General features: G+C 31.6%; 1 pseudogene across 1 annotated transcript; it reads right to left on the bottom strand.

Annotated features, from left to right (window-relative positions):
• Positions 1 to 424: 424 nt before the first annotated feature.
• LOC149876299 (uncharacterized) lies at positions 425 to 9288 on the bottom strand (annotated as a pseudogene). Its single transcript, XR_016448807.1, has 6 exons — positions 9163 to 9288; positions 3435 to 8556; positions 2847 to 3245; positions 1955 to 2745; positions 1067 to 1474; positions 425 to 962 (listed from the first exon to the last, which is right to left on the bottom strand). The product of XR_016448807.1 is annotated as an uncharacterized LOC149876299 (transcript).
• Between the last annotated feature and the right edge of the window lie 1935 nt (positions 9289 to 11223).

Genomic DNA, 11223 nt, shown 5'->3' with positions numbered 1-11223 from the left:
ATGTATGTATGTATGTATGTATGTATGTATCTATGTATGTATGTATGTATGTATGTATGTATGTATGTATGTATGTATGTATGTATGTATGTATGTATGTATGTATGTATCTATGTATGTATGTATGTATATATATATATATATATTAGCGATTTTGGTTTAAACAGAAAAATAAGCATCACTTTTGGACGTTTCTAGTGCTACATGTATATTTCTTATGTTTTTTTTTTTTTTTTTACCTTTAGGAATTTCAGACCCTCTTTGTATAGTAGAGAAGTATTGACAAGGTCGAGGGTTTTTATACATAAAAGTCTGGTTTTTATTCATGTGTGACCAAAGTAAATTAAGGTATAATATTTGAAAGATCTTTCAAATAGTTCCTTTAGAATGTTGGATACGAGGTGGGGTTTTAAAAAATTTACAGTTTTTGTTAAAGTGATTTGTATAAAGTAAAGAGGTTATGTAAATGACAAATTGAACACGTGATTAAATAACAATAACTTCAAAACGCTAACTAAAAAAAATGGTTGCTCGGCTTCTTGTGCGGCTCTTTCAAAAATAAAGAAAAAGATTCTCTGTCATATTTAACCGAAGTTACAAGCGGTGAAGGCTCATTGCACTCTGGGCAGGAGTGCTTTCACTTATAGGGAAATACCTTTCCCAACAAAAGTGGATGGGTCCACCAGGTCGATTTGTGGCATTTAAAGCTCGACATTTTTCACATCGGAATTTGCTGTGACCCTTTGGAATGTATCTTGCGTGACGTAGAAGCTCACTTTCATCAATTTCCATCTTTAAATCTTGATGCCTACTTGTATGTGTAGTTCCGTCTAGTTGCGTTGCAAAGTCGTCATATCTCTCTTGGTAATCCTTGTCGCTGACCGTGGTATAAGTAATTTGAGAGTACCCCCCCAGGCTGTCATTTGACATGAAGTTTTGTCTGTTTGAAAGTAAGTTTGATCCTAAAAGATTTTTAAAATTTGAGTTTTTTATTAAATAGCAAAACATCTAATTCACTATTAGGAAGTCATGTGCTCATTTAGAAGTTAAGTTCATTATAACTTACCAGATTTTCTATGATAAAGGTCAACGTCCATTTTCATATCGCGATAACTCCTACTTCGATTTTGGCTGACATATTCGGTGTTTTCTAAAACGTTCGAGGAACTAATTTTATAATGTTGCTGGGTTGTAATTTGCTGCATTTTCATGTTTCTTGGGAGCGTAGCTGAGTGAGTGATTGTTTTGTTGTTGTTTTCTCTTGAGGTGTTTCTTGGTAAAGTCTCATATTTTAGGTTTGTAGAAAATTCATATTCACTATTGGCTTTAATAAAGCTTGAAATAGTGCTTTCCTCGTTTTTGTTCATACGAGACAGTGGAATTCCTTCTTTTGTAATGATGTTTTCAGAAGATGACGATTTTGCTGTGTCTGGCTTAAATCTCTTTATAGCATTTGGACTTTCTGATTCCCCTTCTAAAAAAATCAATTGGTAAATGAAAAACGAGCGCCAAATAATGATAATAATAGTAATAATAATAATAACAAAAGTAATAAAAATAATAATAATAATAATAATAATAATAATAATAATAATAATAATAATAATAATAATAATAATAGTAATAATAATGATAATAATAATAATAATAGTAATAGTAATAATAATAATAATAATAATAATAATAATAATAATAATAATAATAATAATAATAATAATAATAATAATAAATAATAATAATAATAATAATAATAATTAATGACAATAATAATAATAACTAATGACATAATAATAATAAATGTAATAATAAAAAAATAATAATCATCGAGTTGAAAAGTTTTTTCTTATATAGTTTTTTCCTGTGTTGCAGTTACTAAATTTAAAATAATTCGAAGTAATTGCAAGTTGAATGCATAAAGTTGCAAATAAAGGAATAAAAATAACATCTTTTAAACCTTTGTTAAACAATAGTTTCACTCTTGCTCTTTCCATTCGCTCCATTTGCTCCAGCTCTGCTTCACTAAACTGTTTTTTAATTGTTTGTTTTTTTTCCGAAGCGTACACTTCATCTTTTGAATTTCCCCCGCTAAGCCGCTGGGAGTATGCTTTCGTTACGCCGCTTTGTCTTGGTAGCGTATGTGATCTTTGAAGTTGAACCGATCGTTGGTTTTCTAATGCTCTATTATCATCTAAATAACTTGATTGATTAGAACGCGAGGTCTGGGGAGAATTTCGATAAATTTGTTGAGTTATTTGGTTTTGTGTATGTTGAGCGTGTTGCATATGTACTGAAGTCTGACGTGTCTCATTTTGTTCACCATGGTTTGATGCAAGCGTTGGCCTCATCTGATTTGACGGTTCGACAGGATGCACTAATCTTTGTTGGCCTTTTAAAAGAGCATTATTTTGGGTTGTAGACCCGTTTTTTACAATCTGTCGTATTTCGGAACTGTTTTCCTCAGAGCTTCTAGTAAACGAATGAAGATTTGAAGATGATGATGGTTGACGATTTAACGATTGGTTATCTACATTATTAGAAGTCATAAAACTCGTCATTTGAGAACCACTTGATATCGTGTGTGAACCAGGTGACATCATTTGTGAACCAGGTGATATCATTTGACGAACTGGTTTGGTTGGCGCATTTTTACCGCGATTATCTTTATGGAAAATTTTCTCTTGATCTTGATGATCTTCGTTTATTGAGGTAAAATTTGAATCATCTTTTATTCCAGATTGCTTCGTACTAAATATTTAATTTTTTAACATTACAACACTTAAATTTCTTGAAACAAACTTTTTGATTAAAATTATGACTTGATAAAATAAATACCAGTTAATGATTACCTGCTGTTAGTTCTGCGATCAACTTTGGAGTAAATTTCCTCCGTTGTCTCCAGTCCTCCACTAAATTCTTTTTGACTGATATTTCTGTGTGTTGTTGACTCGCTTTTCTCTATTTTTTGAGAAAATTCTTTTTTTAACTTCTTGTTTCAATTTTTTTTTGATAAAACGACGAATCGCGTTTTACTTGTTTTCTTTCGACAAATTGATCTTTATCTACGACTTCTTCTTGTCGCTCAAATGAAAGATTTTCCATTCGGTTTCCTGAATCAACTGGCGAATTCCAGTTTGAGTTTTTTTTTATTCCCTCAATCAACTGCTGCCGAATATTACTTTGCAAACGTTGTTTATCTTTTTCCTCGCTATTTTCAACGGGTGCCGTGAAAGTAACGTTTCGTGAACCTGTTTTTCAAAATAATAAAATATTGACAACTATCTCCACAGTTTTGTAAACACGTTTTAAAATGAGGTTCTTTTGTCTAAAGCAGGGAGTAAAAAACTGAGCATCATTTTAAAAAAATTTAATTGGATTAAATTCAAAAAACCGGCAACCGATTGTTAAATTCAGTATTAACTTTGAAGAGCTCTCACCTTGAATTTTATGGAGCATGGCTTGTTCTTGCCTCGATTTCATGGCTTCAGTCAGCAAATCTGTGCTGCTGTTAGATTCAATTTTTGTTGGATTTTTATTTCTTGAACTTCTCCTCGATTCTCTTTGTATTACTGTATTTTCGTCGGAACTGCTTTCCGCATCATTGCTTCTCCTTTTTTTTCTTCTTTCTTCGCTTAATCTTCTTCTTTTTTGAATTTGAGTTTCCACTTCTGAGCGCTTATTTTTGCTCTCTCGATCATCCAGCTCTGAAACATTTAATTGTTTTATGTCCGTCATAGATACTAATTCCGCGGTACTCGCTATACTTTTATTTTTCTTGTGTTCTCGTCGTACCGGTGATCTTCCACGATTTATGTCTGATTGATTCAATTGATTAACATTTAATTCTTTCTCTTGTGATCTTGGCAAGTTTTCAAAAGCGTCCTTTGGTGGACCTCTATTATTGTCAAAAATGTTTGCTGACCTCAACTCTTTTTCAATTTGATTTGTTCTCTCGGAGTCGTGCTTCAATTTATTACAAGACTGGGTTTTTGAATTATAATAATTATTATCGTGAGATTCACGATTTCTTGCTAAATGAAAATCTTTTGTTCTTTCTTCTCCTGTTAAATTTTTCATTCTATTTTCTTGGTATGTCCTCTTGGCGTCAATTTCTTTTATTTGGTTCTGCTCTCTCTTTGTTGCCGTTTGATTTTCAAAAGAAAATGCCTCGTATTTTTCAGGGCTACTCAGCTGTTCGAACTGTTTTGATTCTCTAATACTTTCAGTCAATTCGCTCCGAACAACAAGATTTAGTTTCTTATTGAGGCTATCAGACGAAACCGATTCCTGAAAAATTTCAGAATGTTGTTGCGCTGTTGAAATAACGTTATGCACCCTTTGTTTGGTTTCTTCCTTGGTGTAAAGTTGCGCTCTTTCTATGTTGGCTTCTTCGTTAGGGCGGGCTTTATCTGAATTTACTTTTGTTCCATCGATTGGATGATATAAAAAGTCTTTTAAAATGACTTCCTTCTCTTGGAGTCTGGAACGTATTTTTTTATGATCTTCCTGATTAAAAGCGGTTGTAGATATTATTTCCGTCAACGCATCTTTAGAATTTCCAGAACCTAAAGCAAAAGAATGTACACTTTGGTTTTGAACGCTTACATTTTGTACACTTTGGTGTTGAATATTTTTCTCATCGGTATGAATGTAAAGTGTTCTGCTTTCTTTGCCGAGAATATGATCATCATTAAGGATTGGATTTTTAGTTTCTATATCATTATCAACACTTTCTTTGTTATTAGAGAGAATTTGGTGAAGCTTATTATCTTTTTCATTTGGAACTACAGCTTGTATTTTTCTATCATCGTCAGGTTTATGGAATCTTGTTTCTTGCTCGTCCAATGCTGCATGTCGTTGATAAGATTTTGTCTCCTCCTTATTAGCGATCGTAGCTTGTAATCTGCTAGTCACCTCATTACCTAGATCTTGGGTAAGTCTATTGTCTTGCTTGTAAAAAACTGAATGTTGTATTTTTTTATCTTCTTCGTAAATAGCCTTGTTGTGATGAACTCTGATTTCTTTTTCATTTGAAAACAAATCTTCTTTTCTATTTTCTTCTTCATTTGAGAGATCTTCTCGGATTTTTTTCTCTTTGTCAGAAACAACAGCTTGTATTTTTTTAGAATCTCGTTCATTAAAAGCCACTTCTTGTATTCTTCTACTTTCTACTTCACTCGACAAACTTTGATGGAATTTTCTATCGTATTCATCAGTAATCACTGTTTCTATTCTTTTATTTTCTTCCTCATTGGACAGTTTTTGTTGAAACTTTTTATCTTGCACTTTAGAAGACATATCTTGTGTTTTTTTAACATACTCAATATTAGGTTGGTGGGTATGGAGTCCAATCTCTTGTTCATTCATAAACACAGAATGGACTCGATTATTTTTCTCATCGATTCCGTAGTTTTGATGGAGGCTTACTTCTTGTTCTTGAGAGACAAAAACGTTATCTCCTTTTGCATCTTCATCATTCGATAAGTGTTCATGGAATCCTTTTTCTTGCTCGTTAGCAATCACAGCTTGTATTATTCTGGTTTCTTCATTAGAAGACTGGTTTTGGATTACCATCATTTGTTTTCTACTTGAGTTCTCTTGATTGGAGAGATGTTGATGGAATTTTTTTTCTTGTTTATTTATAGCCATAGCTTGTGTGTCTTGGTTTGAGAGATGCTGATGCAATCTGTTCTCTTTTTCATTATTCTCTTTTTCATTAAAAATATTGGCTTGTATTTTTGTTGTAGTTTCTTTATTTGACGGATGTTGATTGTACTCAACATCAAATATATTCGAATCAGAACCGCTAACTTCAAACGTTCTTCTTTTTTCTTCGTTATCTTCGTGGTAAAATCCTTTCTCGCTGTTGTTAAAACCGACTGTATTTACTCTTTTATTTGACTCGTTCATTTCTTTAACTTGCAGTCGTAGGTTTTCTAACTCGGACTTTATCTCTCCAGTAAATATTTCAACTTTTCTTCTCTCATTGAGTTCAGCCAGATCTTTCATTTGTTGACGGAGATTCTCTAACTCAGCTTTTATTTCATTTCCGTAGGGGCTTGATATCTTCTTCTGTTTATCTTCCAAGATGCTCAGTTGTCCCCTTAGATTTTGAAGCTCAGCCATGAGCTTCGTCTTCTCATTAGTTTCATTTATTTTTTCTTGCTTCAGTTCTTCAAAACCTTTCAAATGCATCTTCAGTTTTTCCAGCTCCGATTTCAAGTAATCGTTTTCCTCCATGTGAAGAGTGCACTCACTGTTCATCCGTTTGAGCTCCACTATTTCTTTGTGCATCATTTCAAACTGATCTTGATAATTTTGCTTTTCTTTTTGTATCAATTCCTTTTCGTCAAGAACTTCGCTTAAGTCGGATAATTTCTTCTTCAATTCCTCCGCTTCTACTTTGAGAATTTCATTCTGCTGTCCTTCAATTCGCCGTTGATTGGTTGCCATTTCAATTTTGGCTTCTAAATCTTTGAGAGTGTTCTCTAAATTCTTGATTTCTCTTTTTAGTTTTTCGTTTTCACTTTCCAGCAGTGTGCAATTATTTTTATATTTCTGGATTTCTTCTTTGTTGATTAAAATTTCTTCATTTAATTCTTTTAGTTGTGCTCTGTGTCCTTCGAAAGATTCTGATTTGGAGATTTTCTCATTTGAAAGATTCTCTTCTTTTATTTGCACAATATCATTTTGCAATTTTTTATTGGTTTTCACATGATCTTCATTCTTCTCCTCCAAGAGTATCTTCTCCTTTTTTAGACTTTCAGTTTCTGATTTTAACGAGTTATTGCGATCTCTCAAGAATTCAATTTCGTCATTTAATTTCGTCAGTTTCTTTTCCATATCGAGGCAGTAGTGGCGGTAAGCTTCTTCCAGTTTTTTAAACTTTTCGTGCATGCTGTTTTTGTAACCTTCATAGTCCCTGTCGTTTTGAAGCACTTTTTCTTCGGCCGCATTCTTCAATGATTTAAGGTCTTGGATTTCATTGTTCATAACGAGCTTTTCGTTCTTTGAGACTTCGACGAGTGTTTTTAATTCATTAACCTCTTTTTGAAATTTGACTTTTTCGCTTTTAAGAATATCATTGTCTTTCCGCAGTTGGCTATTATCTTGCCTTAAAGGCACCAATGTCTGTTTTAACTCGCTTACTTTATCATTTATCTCTTTTATCGCACGGTTTGCGGCATCTAAACTTTGCCTCAGGATATGATTATTGTGTGCTAACTGCATTTTCTCTTTGCCAGTTTTTTCGAACTTTTCTTTGAGTTCTTGAACCTCGTCTTCCCATTTCCTTTTTTGACCCTGCAACAAATTTATCACGCTCAATAGCTTGTTGTACTCTTTGTAACTTAGCTCGGCGTCAATTGTGTAGATATATTTAAAGGTATTGGAATCGAATGTTCCCGAAGATAATGTTGTCACGGTGCGTCGGGAAAAATCAACCGACGTCTGATCTTGTTTGGAATATTGGATTTTTGAAAACGTGTTGGAGAAGTTTTCTTCTTTATCGTTACTAGAAATTTTTTTAACTTTCGTGAAAGATTCCGTTACATTTTTTGTATGACTCTCGACATTTTGAACAACTTCATCCTCTTTATATTTTTGAAACAAATTTGATTTTTCTTTCTTATTCGAACTCGAATTTGTTATTAGAGAGTTTTCGGACTCTTTAAACGTTTTCTTGTTATAAAATGAGGTTGAATCATTTTTAGTTTCGATTTCAGTTGCTTTAACAAAATGCTTATCAGAAGAAATGTCCAAGATTTTGCTATTTGTACTTTCTAAAAGTTGAGAAGAAAACGGTTGCTTTGAATAATGACTTTCAAACGTTTGTCTTTCTAAACTTGTGCTACCATTCTCTGAATACGCGCTTTCTTCCAAGTTATTATCACTGCTTGAATATCTTGAAATGTCGCTCTTGAATGGCTTTTGTTTGTGCTTTCCAAAGGTGAATATTTCCTCTCGATCTTCCCTTTCTGAGTCGGAATATTGAAGATTCTTTGATTTTTCAGAATCATAATATTTGGTAAATGTCTGGATTTGGTACCCACCATCAACGTTTCCTATTGGTTGATATGTCCACAATGGATCAGAGCGTTTACTTAAAGGGACATAGGCTATTTTTTCCTTTTTTTTTCCTTGACTAGCTGCTGTACCTTGAAGCAACCTACTAGAGACCTTTGTTTTTATAACTCTTTTTTGAAGACTGGAAGAGACGTTGCTTAAGCTATTGTTTCTTTTTAACTGCGTGTCCTTCTCTTTCCGTTTTTCTAAAAACTCGTCTCGGGTCATTTCAGGCATAGAAGAATGCCTTTCGATAGAAAGACCTTGGTTTCTTAACTGTTTTGTATACATAATTAGTTTAAATGTAGTTTGCTAAAAAGCTAATTTTGAAGAGTTGTTTGGTTCACTAAAAAGAAGAGTCGGGATAGCTATTTAAACGAGAAAATATTTTTTTGTGTCTGAGTGTTTGACAACGAAGGAAGTCGAATTTACTGTGACAATACTCTCTTCTCCACCTTGGAGTTTGAAACGTAATGTACACTCAGCATCTAATACCTGTAACAAAGGAATTGTTTTAGATAAAAGCGATTTGCGACTTTAAAAACAAATTAACAGGATTTTGTATTCGAAAGATTCAATCCATTTTCTATAGAATTTCCGAAGCATTTTACGGAGATTCATGAGTTCCATTCATTAATAGCAAAATATGTATATATATACATATATGGTATGTATATACACATGTATGGTATAAAAATAGGAGTATTAATGAGATTGACACGTCAATATACATTTTCAATTCAAATCAACAAAAATAATAATTTAAAAAACATTCAAAACAGTAAAATGATTAAACGAAAACAAACCAAAATAAAACTCAAAATGAAAATACTCTCCCATAAAAAGTTCTATCAATCCTTATATTTTTTTAACGCCTGGATAGAAACCGATAGAAAAAGAAAAAACCTTTCTTCATTTTTTCGATGCGTTTTTGAAGTCCTCTTGGTTTTTATAAACAAAGGGGACTCAAGAAATCAATATTTTAACGAGTATCTGTAGAGATTTGAGAGGATTACATAATAATCCTTTATTCTTATCGCCTTTAACAAGATAAAATGCAATATCTAATAAACAGCATTCTTATTACACTTTAAATTTTACCTCATTTCTTCACCAAACGGCGCATTATTAGACGAATTCACTGTTTTGTGTCTTTAAGTTTTTATGAAACCTTAAATTATGACTTTTCTGATCTTTAATAATGGCCCTTTAAAAAATGCAAACTGTGCGGATACTTGCACGTATAATAAAGGCTTATCTCTTCAAAATAGTTGGAATTCGTATTTGTTTGAATTTTATTTTCAATCTTTTATTTAAAAAGATATTTCCTTTTTTTATCAGACCATTCGCTCCACAATCGCATAATTGTTTTTGATACGTAAAATATTACCTAAGTATTTATAAGTATTTACAAGCAATCAATATTAAATAAGTTTTTTTTAAGTATTTATAAGCATTGATGAGTATTTATGAGTATTTGTAAATGAAGAAATCAACCTTTTGCACAAAAGTTAAAGCATAAATCTGAGACGAAGCGCTTATCACGATAAAATGGCAAGTTATTTAATTAATTATTACGCTCCATCAAAGATGATTACTCTCATCAAACTACGTTACTGCCCCTTCCCTCCTCTTTCATCCCTGAAGTCTTTTAAGCACGTACATTTGCTTTTTAACAGTTTTTTTAACGTACAGTTGCTTTTAACAGTTTTTTTTTTTTTTTTTTTTTTTATCAGACTATTAATTTAAAATTAATAAGCAGTTTAATAACGCAGTGAATAATCAGGTGAAAATTTAAAGTTCGGATCAGTGATTTCTAACTCTGTATTTTATAGTTTAAATAACCCAAGATTCACCCTCGATTACTAAATTCTTTTAATTTCTTAATGGGCAGTTATCACAAAGTGGTCTCTATATTTATTTTATTCTTGTCAGGATGGAGATTGACCTTCTGAGGATCTAAGGGATTCCTAATTTTTGATTGCAAAGGAATTTAAAACTGGATGCAATATTTTTTTAAAAATGACTCCGCCACTTCGTCACTTCGTCTTATGTTAAAGATATAATATCAGTGTTTTAGCTCAGAAAGTTTACCCTGTTAAATTTCTTTTGGATTTTTATGCTTCTTTAAATAAAGTTTATTGATTAAATTGATTAAATGTTGAGCAACATAGAAGACAATCCAATCCGAGGTGAAGGAGTAGTACATTTTACGTTGACAGTTTTTATTGATGTCTTTATTTTAATAAGGTCAGACATCAAGAACAATCTTTGATGATGAAAAAAAGTTTTTCCTTCAACTTTGCTTAAATGTTCAAATCTGCGAAGTCGTTCAGCCAAATGAAGTATAGCAAAATTGAATTGAAATAGCAGATAATTGCTACAAATCTCATAACTAAGACCAACGAAAAAAACTGTTTTTATTTTGCTTATAGATGAAACTCTTTGTTTCTGTAAATTCAACTTTTTTCAAGATGGGGTAAATTGTTTCATTGCGCATGCTTGTTATGAAAAAACGGTTCGCATCATATTTTGGTTAATGCAGTTTATGTATCGAGATTTATATTCAATAAAAACAACAATGGCGAGCAGAACAAAGACCTGACGTCATTTTAATCTACGAAAAAAAAGAAATCTTTTTTCTCTAATATAACAAAATAAAAATGCAATTCTTTTTAAGTAAATTCCTATATAAACATTAAAGGTGTTGAAAATTTTGAAAAAATTTGAATAAGGAAAATAAACAAACAAAAAAAAAGCTTGTGCAAAAACTTAACTTAAATAAAAATAAGCTTAATTAAAAAAGTAAAAAGATAAAAAGTCGACGATCACAATGCTTAAAATGTTCAAATTAAAATTTGTAAGGAAAATGGAATGATTGCAAAAATAAGAATTTAAAGCTCACTTTAGAAATATTGTCAGTTTTGCAAGGTAAAATTAGTACAGAAAGGTAAATATATGTAACAGGCATAAATTCACTTAAACTTTTTTTTATGAATAATAGAAAAAAAAAACAATAAACATAGCAGCCAGAACTGCTTCTTGTTTAATCCTCTGACTATGAAAATTTTTGTTATATGTTTATAATTAATTTTTTTTTCTCTTTTCATTTATTGTTATTTTTGATAACTTTTGACAATACTTTTCATGCAATTGATTTTA

The sequence above is a fragment of the Hydra viridissima genome, unplaced genomic scaffold, assembly GCF_058129835.1.
Source record: "Hydra viridissima isolate aposymbiotic clone 2 unplaced genomic scaffold, HvirCarnegie_v1 scaffold_22, whole genome shotgun sequence".
Classification (NCBI taxonomy): domain Eukaryota; kingdom Metazoa; phylum Cnidaria; class Hydrozoa; order Anthoathecata; family Hydridae; genus Hydra; species Hydra viridissima.
This window is presented reverse-complemented; position numbering and strand designations above follow the sequence as displayed.